The following is a 9,556-nucleotide window of genomic DNA, read 5'->3' on the forward strand; positions in this document are numbered from 1 at the left end:
AACTTAACTTACTAAGTAATGGTTCAAATCGCGAGATACCATTATCTGAAGGCATGGAATTTCCGGATTTATGTGATTTAGTATTTTGAAAATGGTGGGGGAATGTTGGTGATTTCCAAAATAATGGAATCACTTTAAATCAAAAGTTGTAACTCTTCATGGGAATCATTCATATACATTGGAACTTTTCGCAAAGAGATGCTTAATGAACATTTGCATTGATTCAAATGTATATGATTATAACCTTTGGCAAAAGGGTGCTTAATGAACCTTTGCATTGATTCAAGTGTATATGATTATAACCTTTGACAAAGGGATGTTTAATGAACCATAACATTGTTTCAAATCAAAGGGGTGTTTTCTCTCATATGAAGGGTCATATAATGCACTATAAATGCTTGGCATTTGGGCATTAGTTGGACACACAACAGAACAACAACACACAACTTTGGACAGAATTTTGTTGCATTAACAACATAATTCTCTCTCATTCTCTTACTCTAAATCATCCATCAATTCTCTAATGCATGAGTGAATTGCTGGAACCATAAATCTGTAAAATACTGTTAGGAGATACGCTTGGTGTGGTTGTGCAATACACGTCAAGGAACTCATAGTATCCTGAAGGGGATTCGCCGGTCATTCCTTATTGCATCCAATATACAATTATTGGTGGGGGCGAATCGAACCTAAAGGTTAGTATGGCAACCCCATACGCTTTGAGTTTACATGCATAACTATTAAACTTTTCAGGTTTCGAGTGCAGCAGCATCTTCCCAACAATCAAGATATACAACAATCTTTGGAATTTATGTGCACACTTCATCGTATTCATCTTCATCATCTTCTTGGTCAAGTTATTGCAGCAGACCCCCAACACAAGTTCCAACAGGTTCGGTTTTGAACACCCCTAAGGTAAGTAATCTGAAATGTTGTACTTTTCATGAGACACTTGATAATGATTTTGAAAATCTCATAAATGAGGAGAGATTTTTAACCAACAAGTGTTTTTATTTGAACATCTCATAAAGGAAATGATGATATAAAGAGAGAAAAAGAAAATCGCCAAACCTTCCTTGCATGACATTTCAAAGAATCTTTTTTTAAGTTTACAAGATTCTTTTTTCAACTTAATTGAGAATCAGAAAGAACTTTGTAAGATTCAACCAATAAGGTAACTTTGAAAAATCTCTCATTTACAAAAGGAAAATACACTTTTAAAAAAGGAGGTTAAGAATTTAAAAGGTAACCTTAAAAGTTTTGTAAAGTTAAGATATACTTTTAAAAATATCGTTGGATCTCAATCAAGAGTGATTAATAAAACTGGTATTGGTTTTGCCAAATGGAGAGGATCTTAACCCTTTTGATTTATCCTAAAAAAATAGTTGTATGAAAAAAAATTGCAACAAGTACAGACATCTTGAATCTGTCTCCTTTTTTAGAACAAGAGGTCATAGGATAAAAAAATTACAGTCAATCTTAACCTACTCATCAGATTAGAACATACCTTTCTAAATTAAAAAGAAAATGTTCTTTATGCAAAAGAATTTGACATGTTTATATATATATACTAAGTGAATTCATACTAAGTATTAGGAGAGTGGTTGTTCCATACATATAACTCGTGATAAGGTGCGCTTCTTATTATTTGGGAAGAAGAATGGAGGATATGTCACCTTTGGAAACAATAACAAGGCACATGTAAAGGTAAAGGTGAGTTTAGTAAGCATAACTCAGCAAAAATACAAGATGTGCAATATCTTGAAGGTTTGAAACATAACTTGTTAAGCATTAGCCAACTTTGTGCAAAATCCTGATTTTATTTTATTTTTTTGGTACAAATATCTTCAGTTTTTTATTTGTTTAATTATTATTATTTATTATTATTATTATTATTATTATTATTATTATTATTATTATTATTATTATTATTATTATTATTATTATTATTATTATTATTATTATTATTATTATTATTATGTCAATATTTATAGATGTGGATTCTATTATAAATTGCTAAAATTAAATATTAGTAACTTCAAAAGCACCCAACACAAATACAAATTTTCACTCTAACTTTAATAACTCTTAACAAGATAGTCAGGGAAGCCATGGACTCCTTCCTCCCTCAAACACCTCTGCCATTCAACAAGATAGTGCGGTAGATAGTTACAGAGTGTGAATTGAGTTGTTTTATCTTGAAGGTGACGTGATTGATAGTCTGTCTTGCACAACTTTAAGCAGTGCCGAAAATCGTCTTAAAAAAAGCAATCTGGTCGTGACTCAACTTGGTAATATCTTTTATGGTAAAATTTTTCTAAGGTGTTTTTCGAATCTCAAAACCAACACAACCCTTTGTCATATCTTATGTTAAGATGAGCATCTCAACATTCTTGGTATTGGATCTCATTTTTGGTCCAGTTATGTGCTTTTAAAGTGGGATTTTTTTTTTGAATTTTGCTCTCCGCCCTGCATTTTTCGCTCGCGCCCTGCGGCCATTCCGAAAATACGCCTGCGCTAGTTAACTAGCGCAAGTGTAAAAAAAAAGGACTTAATTTTTACACATGTGTGACTTAAGTCACGCTGCGTGAGTTAACTCACGCAGAAATTAACACTTACGTGAGTTAACTCACACAGAAATTAACACTTACGTGAGTTAACTCACGTAGGTATTGTTTTTCATATTCAGTAACCATCATCTTCTTCATCTTGTTTTATTTGTTTTTCTTCATCTTCTTCCCTCATATCTTTATCTTCTTCATGAACCAACTGCTCAATCAATGAATTGAGGGCTGAAACATGAGGTGCCTCCAGGTACTTCTAAATTGGAAAAATAAAATAAAATTTCCACAAGCTCACATACGTATCTTTAAGGAAAATGTATGAATTTATTTTTTCTTTCTGATATCCAAAAGTAACTATGTAAAAGCCCATGCTTAACATTTCATAACTATTTAGTAAATATACATTTCAACTCCTTTTTTTTGTGACAATTCAATTCTAATACTCTACTATTTTCCTTTTTGAGATAAATATTTGTTGATTGCTTTCTTTCTCTTTTGTGTGGATATTTGCTAAATAGATATGAGGGAAGAAGATAAAGAAGATATGAGGGAAGAAGATGAAGAAAAACAAATAAAACAAGATGAAGAAGATGATGGTTACTATGTGAATATGCTAAATACCTACGTGAGTTAACTCACGTAAGTGTTAATTTCTGCGTGAGTTAACTCACGCAGCGTGATTTAAGTCACGCATGTGTAAAAATTAAGTCATGTTTTTTTACACTTGCGCTAGTTAACTAGCGTATGGGTATTTTCAGAATTACTGCAGGGCGCGAGCGAAAAGTGCAGGGCGGAGAGCAAAATTCTTTTTTTTCTTTCTAGACATTCCAAAATATAATTTGGCTGGACTATTTAGGCTCAAACCATTAGACTACGTCAATTTAGTTTACACTCACCTTTGTCAATGGAATTAAGAAACAAGACAACGAACACAAAACACACATTATAGAAACTTGCTTGCTTCAAAAAATAAAATCGATTTGAAGAAACCTAGAATGAAAGAAACTATAAACAAACAAGAACATATTTTACTAACCTTGTTTGCTTTGCAATATCTGGCAAATAAATGAGTAATTGTGATGTGAAATGCGGATGATGAATTGTTTTGAATGAGAAGAGAATAAACATAGGAGGTGTTCTGAGATAAAATATAAGAGAGAGGTTAATGGGTTAAATTGGAAATAAGTTTTCATTTAATGGTATTTTGGTCATTTCAGGATGTAATCAAATCTATAAGGGGTGTGAATAGAAAATTTCTTTTAACAATGATAGATCTGATTTAGCTTGAAAATTTCCCTTTAGTTATGATGGATCTAATCCTCCGTGGCCCAAACCCGTAACACTAACCCTAAAACTACTCCTCTTCTTTTGCTACTCGTTCTATAAATATGGCTGTGACATTTCATTTTCCCCAATTTTTCTTCCTCTTCTACATTTTCTTCTTTGTATTCTTCTTTTCAAGGCTTACTACTCATTATCTTGTTTTCATTTCATTATTTATTTTGTTGCTTCTTCATACATAGTTTGGTTTTCCTCTCTTTTAACTTTTGGGTTTTTATATTTTCAACAGTTTTATAAATTCTTGTTTTCATTGTAAATTTGACATCGATAGCTTTTGTGATTCTATCTGCATCTTTGCAAGTCAAACATGATTTGGATTTAATGGTTTAATTTGATTTAAAATCAACTTGACCATGTACGCTGTTAGATCTGTCTGATAGCTTTCTGGATCTAAACATGACCATACCACCTATGTGGTTGAATCGGCCCATTGTTGTTCTTATAACAGTGGATGAAGATGACATCGATGAAGTACCAAAGGTATGCCATAAATATCAAATCTTCTAATTTATTATTACATTTTTTTTATATGCATATGTTCTTAGATCTACACTAATTTTCTTATATCATTTATACCATACACATTTCTTTTCATATAAAAACATATCATTTTCTTAGATCTACACTAATTATAATCAAGTTATTGAAATCAAATGGTTAACGAGCTCCCCTTCTCCTTATGGGAACGATTCTTGGTCATACGTTACTTTCGTCTTGGTCAAAATTTGGATTACTTAGGTCCAATTTTCCCCAATAATCGGAGGGTTAAAACCCAAAAAGGATCGACACTATTTATTTATTGTTGAGTTTTAGTTTGCCCTTTTGCCAATGATCATAGTTTTTTTCTTCATTAGCTATTGCTAAAAGTTTGAACTGTCAAATTTAACGAAACAAACATGTACTCTTTTTTATGTTTTCTCCTTTGAAAACTTATTTCATTTTTATTATAATTGTGTAGGTGAAGATCCAAAAGACTTTCAAAGTCAAGAAATTTTATTGAAGGTATGATATCAGTTTCCTCTATTTATTTAAGACTTTCTCTACTCATTGCATGGGCGGATCCTATGATTACCAGGTTCCTATGATCACCCCCAACGTGGAAGCCCTCCATATTTTAAATCTCAATTTGTTCAATCTCTTAAAAAATGTCTTCATAAAGTCTAGGAGCCATTAGATCTTTACTACGGTAATATGTGAGATCAAACTCTACAACATTTTCTTCATTCCCTAAGTAAGCATTGGAAGCGGTAACATAATGCATTAGAGTTCCAATGCATTGTTCAATTCCACATAAACCTTTTGGCTCTAATTGAACTAGTTTTGGTATATCTTCAATAAAGTTTATCACTTTAGATAAGCTAATTGTGAATGATGTATGATGGCTTTCCATCATACATCATTAATGATTTACACCTGAAAACTCTTGCAGCCAGTTGAATAGAACCATGGGAAGCTTCTCCAAATATGTGTCCATGTGTGCATAAATATTGACTTCTTTAAGAGAAGAGAGATTACTTCGACCTATTTTCAGATGTGGAATCCCGAAAAAAGTAAACGTACAAAGGATTGGAGTGGATAGCTCAATTTTGGCAATTTTTTATGAACTATAATGCATAGCAAAATTGACAAGTGTCTCACTTGATATGTTGATGATTTGTGTGTCTATTACCTTACAACCACAAATGATCAAACTCTTCAATTTGGTAAAGGCCGAAAAGGGCTCAGCATAGCCATTTTCACCACTGTAAAAGGTGAAATTACTTAGATCCAACATTTTTAATATTGGTAAATTAAATTCAAGGATTTAGGAAATATTGTCTTACAACAAAATCTCATTCTAGGGTAAATCGAAAGTTACAGAGATGTAAGATACTGACATGAAGAAACACATTGCATAATGATAATGGTCTCATTATGCAATGTGTTTCTTCATGTCAGTATCTTACATCTCAGCAACTTTCGATTTACCCTAGAATGAGTTTTTGTTGTAAGACAATATTTCCTAGATCCTTGAATTTACCAGCATTAAAAATGTTGGATCTAAGTAATTTCACCTTTTACGGTGGTAAAAACTGCTACGCTGAGCCCTTCTCCACCTTTACCAAATTGAAGAGTTTAATCATTTGTGGTTGTAAGGTAATGGACACACAGATCATCAACATATCAAGTGAGACACTTGTCAATTTTACTATGTATTATAGTTCATCTAAAATTGCCAAAATTGAGCGATCCACTCCAAGCCTTTGTACGTTTACTTTTTACGGGATTCCACATCAGAAAATAGGTGGAAGTAATCTCTCTTATGTTAAAGAAGTCAATCTTTATGGACACATATTTGGAGAAGCTTCCCATGGTTCTATTCAACTGGCTGCAAGAGCTTTCAGGTGTAAAATCATTAAGATGTATGATGGCTTTCCATCATACATCACAGGGTCGGCCCTTGGCATAGGCCGGGGGTGCGACGGCCTAGGGCCCATTCCTGTAGTGGGCCCTAAAAAAATTTTAAGGTGGGGGTGTATGTAGAAATATTTTATTTTTAGGGGGTGTATATAGAAAAGTTCACTGAAAGGCCCAAACATTGTCATGATGAAAGGCTGGACTGAAGCTTGTTAAAGTTTTTGGCCCTTGTTTCATAATTTATTATATATACACCCGTATTTACAAAGATTTCTATATACACTCTCCTTATAATTTTTTTTCCTTAATAATGTGCCTAAAAAATTATTCTCGAAGAAATTTGTGATATTTTTTGGGCCCTTTTTACCTAATAATGTGTCTCACTAATATTAAAAATATTGGTAATTTTTATTATCCAAAAAATTGGGACAATTTTATAACTAAACAAATTAAATTTTAGTTGAAAGTTGGCCTAAATTGGGACAATTTTATAACTAAACAAATTAAATTTTAGTTGAAAGTTGGTCTACTAGAGAAATTAATCTAAATGAGAAAAAAAAAGAGAAATTAATCTAAATGTTGTTTTTCAAAGGTTCCAAAAAATTAAATTATATCATTATAGTAATGTCAACTTTCTTGAATTGATTAAAAAGATTGTAAAATTGAATTTGATAATGCAAAATCATGCAAGACACGTTTATGATCATGAAACCGAAGTGAGACGCACTTAGGATCATGTGGCTCACTCATTTTTTTTTTCTTTTTTGTTATTAAAAAGCGGAAAAAAAACAAAATGAAGACATAAAATCACAACAATGAGCTAAAAAAATTATGATGTATTACATAAGGGGCCCTTTTCCATTTTATGCCTAAGGCCTGTAAAACTCTTGGAATGGCCCTGATACATCATTAAGATTTAGCTTATGTAAAGTGAAAAACTATTTAAGATATACCAAAACTAGTTCACTTAGAGCCAAAAGGTTTATGTGGAATTGAACAATACATTGAAACTCTAAAGCATCATGTTACCGCTTCCAATGCTTACTTAGGGAACCAAGAAAATGCTAGAGAGTTTGATTTCACATATTACCGTAGCAAAGATCGGCTGGCTCCTAGACTTTATGAAGACATTTTTAAAGAGATTGAACAAATTGGGATATAAAATATGGAGGGCTGCCACATTGGGGTAATCATAGGAACATGGTATTTGAAGAAGTTTTCAAGAATTAAGAATGAGCTTCTAATGCTTTATCTAGCCTTTGCTTTCATTGGACAATTAGGTAATATTACGGACTACAATAAGAGATTTCGAATACGGTTAGAACTGAATCTAAACAAAAACAAACAAAACTTCCAAAGACTAAAAGAAAAAATGTTATAATTACATGGATTAAAGTCATATTTAAATTCACTGGTATATATAATTATGGATTTAATCAGTATGCTTTGTTGATTTAAATATTTTTCATATATATTGAAAAGTTCGTTAAAATTATTTTAAAAATTACGCATAGGTATAATTGTAATAATTTTACAGTGTAAAAAGTTTTATGTTGAAAATGTATCAAAATTAAATCAATATATTATATACAAACATTTCTTTTTCGGGTACAATACATACATTTTTTTAAAATTGATTGTGTATGAGTAAGTCAACCATCTACATTTTAATGCTATTAATATATTTTTTTCAATTTTCTTTTTAGGATTTTCTTAGGAGGTGAAGCTGGAGAACAAGGGATACGAACTTCAGACATACATGTGTTACATGAAAATTTCGATTAGAGTGTTTTCGTTTTGAATGAGTAGCATACACAACATCAATACTTTGAAGTTCAGTTTTTGACTCAGGAGTATCTTTTTACGGGGTCAAAAGAGTATTAATTTGATGACTAAAGTTGAAAGAAATTCAGAGTACGGAGTTTAGAGTTACTAAAAAATTTAAAATATAATATCAAAATGGAAATAAGTAGTTATTGGTTTTCTAGCACCAAGAATTAAAAAACAAAAGAGAGACATACTGCATTAGGCTCTTGATAGTTAGAACACTCGTGACATCCATCACATTCATGCATGTTTATAGTTAGTATATTTTCTTGTCTAAAAATTGTAGAGTCAGACTCCATAAAACTACACCTATTAGATAAATATGTTTTCACATGATAACACATATACATTATTGAAAATGTTGAAAGAACAATGTATGAAAATCACTCATTTATATTATTTTGTGAACGTGAAGCTTCAAGTCCGAGAAAATACGTCAAAGTACCCAGAATTTTTATGCCAAATGCATCTTGTAAGGCTAATATGATTAATTAAAGAGTTTCTTGCAAGGAGTATATCATTGACTTACACCAAGATCACAATGTAATTATTCCCTGCCTTCTTGGTGATGAGAGTATGATCGGAATGAGCTTTAATATAACCTTAGAGAGCTAAAAATTGATATTGTTTATCATACCATTTTCTGCTAGCTTGCTTGAGGCTCTAGAGAGACTTGACTGGTTTGATGACTTTCTAAGGAGGCACACCTAGCATGCCTTGGGGAACACTCGTATACACATCCTCATCTAATTCCCCATGGAGAAAGACACTGTCTACATCAAGCTAATGGCCAAATCACTTATGGATGGAAGCAGGGGCGGAGCCAACCTCAGCTTGCCTGGGCACTAGTCCGGGCTCAACTTCTACTTTCTTTGTAGCAAGCCCAACCCAATAGCCCTTTTCCTACTTAAAAAAATATGACAGAATTGTTTCTATTTTTCAGGCGCGTACAAAAATTGAGAAGTCTTCTCCTTCTCTAACTCATGACTCTTCCTCTCTCAATCTCTGTTTCACTTTCATTTGTCTCTCCCTCTCTCAACTTGCGCCTCTCCCTCTCTCAACTCTCAGTCTGTAGGTATTACCTATAAGCAATGTGTGTTCAGTTTTCCTATAACTAAGGATCTATGATGACATGCACTATTTGATAATTAATTTTTTTAAAATATATACGTGTCAATACTTTCTGACTTGAGTGATAATTTGATCAAGAATTTGTAGTATGAGGCTTTGAACTTGAAAGCTAACTTTGTAGTATAAGTTTTATTTTATAGCAACTGGTAAGTTGCATAGCATTGACAATTTTTTATTCTTATGCCCTTAGAACAAGTATACCTCTATAAAACATGTGTACCTCTGGAAACATTCAATTTTGTTATTGAGAGTATTCATAATTTTAGAACAAGTATTTCTTCCAAATTTTTTAATGA

At 32.1% G+C, this 9,556-nt stretch overlaps 1 long non-coding RNA gene across 1 annotated transcript; it reads left to right on the forward strand.

Annotated features, from left to right (window-relative positions):
- Positions 1-4,003: 4,003 nt before the first annotated feature.
- On the forward strand, positions 4,004-8,330 carry LOC146914118 (uncharacterized). The gene is made up of 3 exons (XR_015016459.1): positions 4,004-4,385; positions 4,864-4,907; positions 8,009-8,330. It is a non-coding gene; the product is annotated as an uncharacterized LOC146914118 (long non-coding RNA).
- Positions 8,331-9,556: the final 1,226 nt, after the last annotated feature.

This window comes from Medicago sativa, chromosome 6 (genome assembly GCF_051527215.1).
Source record: "Medicago sativa cultivar Bolivia chromosome 6, Bolivia_mono, whole genome shotgun sequence".
Taxonomy (NCBI): Eukaryota; Viridiplantae; Streptophyta; class Magnoliopsida; order Fabales; family Fabaceae; genus Medicago; species Medicago sativa.